This window comes from Lathamus discolor, chromosome 12 (assembly GCF_037157495.1).
Source record: "Lathamus discolor isolate bLatDis1 chromosome 12, bLatDis1.hap1, whole genome shotgun sequence".
Taxonomy (NCBI): domain Eukaryota; kingdom Metazoa; phylum Chordata; class Aves; order Psittaciformes; family Psittacidae; genus Lathamus; species Lathamus discolor.
Window position 1 is genome coordinate 14,003,930 of NC_088895.1, and position 9,443 is coordinate 14,013,372.

Genomic DNA, 9,443 nt, shown 5'->3' on the forward strand with positions numbered 1-9,443 from the left:
TTTAGCACCGCGGCACTCAAGGCCACTCTCCTTCTTTTATGCCGGCACAATCTCATCCCTGTCATTAACCAGGAATGGTTGTCATGACAATTAATCATTCAATCCCTCATCAGCAACTTTTGCCAAATGTCACCCTGCTCTCGATCAAATGAGACGGGAAAATTAAATGAATCAATTCAGCACCCTGGCATTTGTGCCTATGGATTGTGTAGGGGCGGGGGGGGTCTGTTGATCCGGAGGTTGCCTTGCTCTGCCTATGAACCACGGTCTGCGGTGCCTCGTCCTGGGGCGGGGGGGCCCTCCAAGGACCCTCTAGTGCTGGGGGTCACCATGTGCTCCTTTGGGCTCCCTGACCCACCGGCCCCAGGGCCATTGCCAGTTCTGCCATGGCCACCCTGATGCGCTGTCCCCCGATGTGCAGCGGTGATGGCTCGGTCGGCCAGGTTAAGGCTGGTGACCTGCAGAGCAGAGCGAGTGCAGAGCCCGCTCCTCCGGCATGCCCCAGTTCTGCAAGCAAACCTCTCCCATCACTTTCCTTTTAAACCTGTAATTAGCCAGAGTCATTTGCTGCATGCAAATCCCAGCCCTTAATTGCTGGTGCTAACCTTGAGCAGCGCTGGGGCTCCCAGTGGCTCCAGTCCCATGGCTGTGCTGGACCCCGTGTGGGGCTTGCAGGGGCTCAGGGGTCTACCAGAGCTCGTGGTCCCACAGAAAATGAGTTGGGATCTCAATGCCATCCCATGACCCTGGGAGAGTTTGTGGAGCCCCGTGGTGGGGCATGAGCCCCCCAGAATATCCTGCTCCGAGATGGAACTGCTCCACTGAGAGCTTCATTCATCATTCCTGGGGCTGATCCAGGCCAGCTCCCATGGGGAGATGGAGTTGGGTGGCTGTGCATCGGCAGGGACTCCTCTTGGTGCACATATGCATTGGTCCTGGGGGCTGTGTGCTGGTGGCACCCCGGCCGTGGCTCACCCCATCGGGGTGTTGACCACAACGGTCTTTGGAGGGGATGCACCCATGATCCACACAGCCCTGCGATGGCGGGGAGGCTGCGTCAGGCTGGGGAGGGCTGAATCCATCCCCTGTCATTGCCGGGGAAGGGGAAGTTTCCCTGCGACTCAATTATAGGAGGCTGTAGAAGCGCATTAGGGAAGCTGGCATTTAAAGCCTGATGCGTTTGGACAGTGTGTCTCTCCCCGGCTCGGGGAATCGATTACCTGTCAGAGGGCCGGGCGGGCTGGGGCACGATGCTCCCACTGCTCACACCATGCACAACGCCAGCAGCCAGGGCAAGGGCTGGGGGTCCCCCGGGGTGCCCTGATCCGGTGTCCCCCCAGGCAGGACAGCACAAGGATACCTGTTCCATGGCAGTGCCCACTGCTGAGGAGTGGGTGTCCGGGGATCCCGTCATGGCTCAGCTCTTCCCTATTTAACAGCCTTGATTGTGAGTTCCTGTTTGCTCACAGTGTGCGGCATCTGCTGCCACAAGCACTCAGCACCTCCCTTGGTGATGCCAGGTGAGTGCCAGGGCCATTTTGGGGGAAGAGAGTTTGTCTGGCACAGGGACAAGGGGTTCAGAGTGATGATGGAGCCCAACGGGAGCAATGGGACTGCATGGAGAGGTACAGGCATCCCCAGCCCTCCAGCAGCGTCAGGGTAGGGGGCTCAGGTTGGACCAGCAGATGGAAATCCGGGATGGAGCCTCAACCCCAGCCTCGCCGGACTCCCAGTGACCTGTTGCTGCGGCGCTGGGCCTGCAGGAGCTGGGCGGGAGCCCGGGGCTGCGGCGCTGCCGCTCGCTCTCGTCAATTCTTTATGGCGCTGCATCTTTAATAGCTTTACAGAGCCCATTTAATGTGCTCCGAGACATGAAGTGCTGTCTAATCAGCACATTTAGGAGAATTGCCCACATCCTGGTCTCGCTGCCATAAAACAGTGCCCGCAGAAGCAGCTGTAATTAATGCTGGGCTTTTTTTCCCCACTCGCTCCCTCTTTCTCCCACTGAATCAATTTATAAAGCACGGACTTCCTCTGCGCTGGAGCTTTTAGGCTGGTTTACTCCGGCATCCGAGGTGACTCGTCAATTAAGCAGCTGTGTATAATGGATGCTTCAGAGGCAAACCCACACTCTGATTCCCAGAAATGATCAATGCGCCGTTTTCTCACACCAAACCCGGGCTCGCGCGTACCCAGCGCCCTCCGCTCGCCCTCCCGGGGCTGAGGCACCCAGGAGGCGAGCACGGGGGCTGGAAAAGAGCTGCCTTTGGAAGGGAATGGCTGGGAATTGGGGATGCGGGTGATTACTGCCACCCGCCCGGGCAGGGGTCTGCCTGCTGTCACTTCAGCGGGTGTGGGGTCCTTGGGGAGTCACTGACCCCGCACTGAGGGCTCTGTGCTGTAGGGAGCAGGTCAGTGTGGCCATAGGGTGCCTGGGGTGTCCTGTGGGGTATGGCCCTGGCTGGGGCTCTCTGGGGAAGTTCTCAGGTTCTACTGCACGAGCTGGAGGTGGCTCCTAATTGGGAACAAGGAAATGAAAAGGGAGAGAAAGTGGGGCTGGGGGGGAAGGGGGGGGTGGGCTGGGCCAGCAGGAAAGGGCCAGACTCCCCCCTCCTCTGCCTCCTGTTCCGTTCTGGGCCACTTCAAAGCCTCCCGGCTCACAAAGGCCTTTGCTCTTCCGTAGGGATCAAAGCCCTGTGGTGGGGATGACACCGCAGTGCTCGGAGAGCTCAGTGATGCACAGCACAGCCCGCACGACTGCCGTATCCCGGCTCCATCCGGCATTCCCACCTCCTCCCGGTTCCCACCGCCGTGGGTTGCAATGGGAGCTGAGCCCTCCCGCACCGTGGCCCGGCCATCACCCCACGGCGGGTGTCCCCATGTGCCCTCAGCATCCTCTCAGTGCAGGGTACCAGTTCCACCTTCCTTCTTGCTGCCCCAGGGATGGGGACAGCCACCGTGGTGCTGCCATGGGTGATGCTGGGGGGCCAGGAGCAGTTTTCCCAGCTGATGGCCGTGACGAGGCTTTTATTCCTCTCCTGCAAAGCCACTGATGTCAATCATCACCAGGCAGCCCTGGGGCTCTCAAAGCCTCGTGCCTGCATCATTCTGCTGAGCTTTGGAGTGGGGCCAGGCAGCATCCCACAGGGACAGGACGTCTTGGTACCCTCAGCATCCCTGTCACATTGTCCCAAGACAGCGCCAAAATGGGGACAAACCTCTGATGATCCAAACTGGAGCATCTTTGGGTAAGCAATCCCCTGTGGGCAGGGGGCTGCGGAGAGGGTTATGGGGCTGGGGACAACCCCCAAAACACCCACAGCCCCCCCATCCCTCTCCTAAGCGTTCCCAGCTGAGAGGGACGGTTTTCCATTCCTTTCACTTTCTTTCCAACTTCACCCTGATGAATCCTGCTGGGAGCTGGAGCCCCCTGAACAAACACCATTGGGAAAACGGTGGGAGACACGGAGGCCATGGATCAATCTCGGCCCTGCACTGCTCCTGCGCCTGCTCCGCTGACCTCTGCCGCGCCAGGGCAGCTGGTGTCTCTGCTCCATAACCAGATTTACGGCTGTGGGCTGGAATACATCATGCAGGGACGGAGCCGCTCGTACTCTCCATACATCTCCATTAATCTTCCCTGGGCGCTGCGGGTCATCGGGCACCGCTCCTTGGGAAGGGACCCCCTGATCCTGGGGGGAGAAGGAGCCGCAATGCTGATGGGGGGCAGATGAGAGCCTGGTGCCGCGGCCAGGCCGGACCGGCTTTGCCCATCGCTTCCCCAGCACGGTGCTGCCTTCCCGGAGGTCCCAGCTCGGCCTTGATGCCTCTCAGAGCATCAGCGCATTTGCCTCCAGCAGCTTGATGTAAATGAACACGCAGAGTGTGGGGATCCTTCCCCCCCTCCACGCGGGTGCCGTGGCAGGAGCTGGCTGAGTGAGGGGAGCACAGACGCGAGCGGAGCACGGCTGTCGCGGGAGACGATGCTCTTATCAGAGCAACGACACCGACAACGGGCTCGATGCATTTTTAATAAACCAGCTCCCGTTGGTGACTGACAGGAGGATGGAATCCGGTGCTTCCCTGCCTGAGAGCATCAGGGGCTGTGCTGGCTCTGCCTCCACTCACTTGGAGCCATGGGGCATTGCTTGGTGTCATGGACACGGGGCTGTCCTGCCGTGGTGGCCTCAGGGATCATTCACATCCCTCTTCCCACCCTCCAGGCAGTGCTCTCACCGTGCTGGGTCCACTGGCAGCCCAGCAGAGCCATACAGGGCTGGGAGCAACACAGGGGAGAAGGGGAACTTGCTGAACCAAGCAAACTGCGCTGATTCCCCTTTTCCAAATGTCAGCAGATTCGGAGGGGGAAGCAGCAGGGGAGTTAAAGGTGAAGGTCTCCTGGGACTCTCCTGCTTGCTCTGATCCAGCTCCCGCAGCCCAGCTGCCCACAAACAGGCGCTCCCCTGGGGCTGCCCCGCGCGGTGCAGAGCACCCTGTAATCCAGGCTGACAGCTCAGGCCAGCTCCACTCGGCAAACGCAATTAAGCGTCGTAATCGAGTGATCCGGGGGAGAAGGAAACTCACTGCAGAGCGGTGGAAGGGGGATGAAAAAGTCCATGCAGGAATGAGGTACGTAACAGCATACACAAGGGACGGGGCAGGAGCAAACCCAGCAGCAGCAGCACACCGAGCCCTGATCGTCTCCTAATTCCAAGAACATCACAAAACCAAAGGGGTTTGGCCAAGGAGCTGGTGAATCCCAGTGGTGGATCCCTGAGCTCCAAGGGAGGAAGCAGCCTGGCTCCATGGGGCTCTGTGGGCTGGAAGGTGCCCTGAGGACCATCACAGAGGATGCGATGGCCATGGGAGAGGGTCACGGTTCCCTCTGCTGCTCTGCTATGGCTGGGGAGCCACGGGACCCCCCCCAACCGCGGTTCTGCCCAGTGATGCTGCTGAGCGCTCCACACAAAGAGGCTGTGAAACGGCCCCGTGCCGGATATGAAACATTCCCAGGTGAGATAAAACCAAATCACCTGTCACTCAGCGCCGTATCTCCGGCGGCATCAGAGCCTCGTGACTAACAGGGCTCAGAAAATGCACCACAGGCTGCAATCCGCTCTCCCTTGTGTTCCTGTCCCCATCACAAGGGCTTTTACCCCAGCTTTTGAGTAAGGTTGAATTTTCCATGCAATACAGATGGGGAGGAAAGAAAAAGGCACAGGATCTGCTCCATCAGTGGCAGGGAACTGGGTGCTCTTCTTAGGGAACGGGGAGAGGGAGACAGGGAAAAGCAAGGACACAGGGATGCTCCCTGGCCGGTGCTGGGCTGTGCATGTTTCTTGGAGCCCCACGCTGTGGGTGCTGTGATGTCCCCTTGGTGCTGTTATAAGGTAGGAAGAGTTCAGGGGGCTCTCACAGAAATCCTGACTCTGCTCCTTGTCTGGAAGCAGGGAAGACCCTGGGGGAAATGGCAGGAGCCATGATCCATTATGTGCCAGTGACCCGGACGGGATATTTTTAAGCAGGGAATAAAAATAGACTCGGGCTGACAATGAGCATCCACTCCCAGCATTGCTACCAATGCGGGCTGTGGGCTGTGCTGGGCTTCAGGATGCACCCCAACCCCTCACACCCCAGCCCTGCACGGTTATACCTGTGCCATGTGCTGTTGCCCCTGGCTTGCTCTTAGGGTGGTTCTTGTGTCCCTGCCTGCGCCCTGAGCACTGTCACCATGCCCAGGCAAAACCCTTCCTCCTGCAGCCTGTGAGCGCTGGGCTGTCTGTGCTGGGCTGAGGATGCCCCTCTAGAAAACACGCTGCCTCGTGTACGGAGATAATGCAGGCAGCCGCTGGCCCCGGGACCTGACTGCAACAGAGATTTGTTTCACTTGAATAACTTGCTGAATCTATAAATAAACTGGAGATGGGGGAAGAGACCACAGAGCACTGGAGCTTCTGCCTCCCTGACCCCCGCAGTACCCTGAACACTGGCAAGGGGTGCAGCGAGGAGGATGCTCCAGGGACACGGCTCCTCTCCCAAATGGCCGCTCTATGTGCCTGGACCAGCCGCCTGCCCTCTGTGCCCCCCATCTCCAGCGCTTGTGCTTCTTGCCTCAGGGACCCTGACAAGGAGCCAAATGGGACCAGTTTCTTGCCTTGGGCAAACTCTGCTCTTGGTGAGATTTGGGATGCAGGAGCAAGGCCATGGTGTGAGGGGCAGCAGATCCTCTGTGCCACAGCAGCAGCTTGGAAAGACCCCCACAGCTGTATCCCTTCTCCTTCCTCCTCCTCCTCCTCCTTCCGCTTCACGCCTGGCTGCCCATGGCTGCCTCTTCTCTGCTCCACGCTCTCCATTTGCTTTCCCGACAGATGTTGGTGCCTCTCCTCTAACGAGCGTTTTAACACCGGAATCTCGCTCGCCCCTCTGACTGGGAAGCGAAAAGCTTGACATCTGCCATCAGCATCAAAGTCACTGCCCGAACACCCTGCACCCACCGTGCCACCAGTGCCTCGCTCCTCCGGTGCTGCCGGTGCCACCGCGGCTTGATGCCGGCACGGCCGCATTGGTGCTCAACATGTGGATGTCCCCCATGAGCCTGTGGGGTGTGCTCATCCCTGTGGTGCCCCTTAGGGAACCACATCTGGAAACAGCTGGGAGATGGGGAAAACCTCCTGGGATTCACTGTGCAATGGGGACCGGGGTTGTTAGCCAACACTGAGCTATGGGAAGCACCTACCTGCATGCCAACACCTTCGTTAGCACCCATCCCCTCCAGCCCTGGCTGTGCCACGGTGATATTACTGAAGGGCAGGAGCTGGCAGGGGTTGAAGGCACCGTCCCCCAGCTGTGTCCTTCAGCATCTCTTTGTGTCCCTGTTGCCAACGCAGGAGGGCTGCTTGCAGGGCAGGAGGCAGCGATCCCAAATATCGATGCTGGCCCCGATCAATGCTATCTCCTTTTTCCATGCCTATGAGCTCATTGATTTTTTCTTTCGTTGTTGTTACCTCTCTGTTTATGTAATGTCTGAACTTTGCACAACTGAACCGTTTAATGTGCAGAAAAGAGCCCTGTTGCCATGAAAACGGACCTGCAAATGACAGCACGAATGCGGAGATATCCCTGTTTTATTGGGCCATACTGAATGTATTTTAACCTTGATAAGTCAATAACTTTTGGTACAAAAGGAACGAAAGCAGATAGGGCTTTCAGAGCCTTGAATGCATTTCAAGAGGAGAGTAATGGCCCGGTTTTAATCCCTTGCAAATCTTTCTTATTCTGAGGGTCAGTCATTTCCAGCGCGCGCTGACATTTTGGTCCAGGAATTACAGCGTGCGTTTGTCAGGATGAGAGATGGAAATGCTCAGCGCTCCCATTGCCAGCTTCCCAAATAATGAGGGTAAATTAAAGGGACACCATCACCTTAAAGAGCAACTTCGGGTGGGCTCCCCGGTGCCGCGGGAGAAGGAGCTGCCCGTGGCCACCCCGGACCCAGCCAATGCATTATTTATTCGTGCTAAAGCAGAAGGACTTTTACAAATCTCCCTCCGCCAGCTTCCTTTTTGCAATTCAATCCCTCTGGATGTGGAAGCGGAGCCGCTCTCACTTTGCAGAGCTCATTCATTAGCAGATTAAGGCTCTCCTTGTGTTCCCAACATCGCCGGGTGAAATTTATGTTCCGGCAAAGTATTCACTGGTTTCCCTGAATCACAAAAGTGTTTTTTCCTCTGTAAAGGAGAAAAAAACCCAGAAAAGGATGTAAATGGGGAGGTCAGAACTGCTTAATAGTATCTTCTTGAAGGCAGTGCCAAAACACCCACCTTTTGAAGTCGGCTGTTTCAAGATGGATCTCTTCCTCAGCAAAACCACCATCCCCCTTTCAAGTCCTCGTGAGTGACTTGAGGTGGTTCAAACATCTGAGAAGAATGAGGGCTCCTTTTTGTATTCTTTTTCCTTGGTGCCGAATAAAAAGCCATCTTTCTTCCTGACTTCCTAATAGCTTTGATTAAATTATCTTTGAAAAATCTAAGTGCTGCTCACAAACCCATAATGGTTTTATTCTTATCGCTGGCCTAGATTGCAACCCAGAAAGCAGATAAATAAGCTGCAGAGAATGCACAAAGCTGCTCAAGAACCTGCCAGATCCACGAGCTAAAAATGTTTGAACTGAAACAAATGAATAGTGCGAACAGCCCTGCTCAAAGAGGGAATTGATTCAATATAACGTATTTTCACAGGGAGGATAATACCTGTTATAATTACACGGCGGAATCGCTCTCCTGAAAGCATATCTAGCTATTATTTTAATTACTCGACTTCCAGCACTCGCTGGATCACAAGTGGAGACTGGATCTTCATGTGTTTGGAGGCGCTGAGTCTCCCCAAATGGCTTTGCTTTCCTCCTGCACACAGGCCCTAAATGCCTGAGAAGCTGCTGGCGCTATCCTGAATGGAGAAGCTGAGAAGGCCTTGAGAAGAAGCCAAATGGACACCAAACCCTTCAAAGCTCATGGGTGGGGAGCAAGGAGCGGGGAGGGGATGAGCCTCGGGGCGCATGTTGGGTGGCTTTAGGGGTGCCGGGTGGTGGGAGCTGTATGTGTGTGTGTGGCACTCCCTGTCATCATTACGGGCAAGAGTGAATGGGCGGATTCCCCGAGTCCCGTCTGTCTGCCCTCCTGGGGCAGGGGGGGCCGCCCGGTTTGGGAACAGCGTAAAGGGCTAACGAGGGCAGCGCTTGCCTGGCTACACACGCCGCGGAGGGGCTCTGCGGTGGCTGTGCCCATCACCAGGATGCCCACAGCTCCCGGGGGGTGGTGGCTGCCCCCGGGGGACTTCCAGCCGAGGCTTCATCCAGCCGATGCGGAGAACGCTTCTTTGTGCCCTCGGGGGCTGCGGGGGAGCCCTACCCTTCAAGCCGCTCCATCGCCGGAATCGGGACTACAACTCCCATGATGCCCTGCGGCGCCAAGCAGCGGCCATACGCGGCGGGGTTGCCGCGGTGCACGCCGGGAGCTGCAGTCCCGCGCCGCGCCGCCGCCGGAGCGCCCGCTTCGAAATCTCCCGCGAAAGGGGCGCGTGTGCGGGAGGCCCCGCCCCTCCCCGCAGGACGCGCGGCGGCGTCCCCTTGGTAACGCGCCGGGGGCGGGGCCGAGCCGCGTGCGGCCGCCGGGCCCCGCGCGGGGCGCTCAGTGTCGCCGCCGCCGCGCACCGGGCGGGAGCAGCGCTGGGGGCCGCGCCCGCTCGGCCCCGCCGCCATGGAGCGCTGAGCCGCGCTCTGCCCGCGCCCCTCCGGCCGCGACCGGCGCCGCACAAAGGAGCCGCGGGGCGGGGGGATGCCCGCGGCGCCCCCGAGCGCACCCGCGCGGGGCTGAGCTCGGTCTCATTTGAGTCGGTTTTGGCCGGATTTTTTCGCCCCTCCCGTCCCCGTCCCCGCCGCCGCCCCGGGG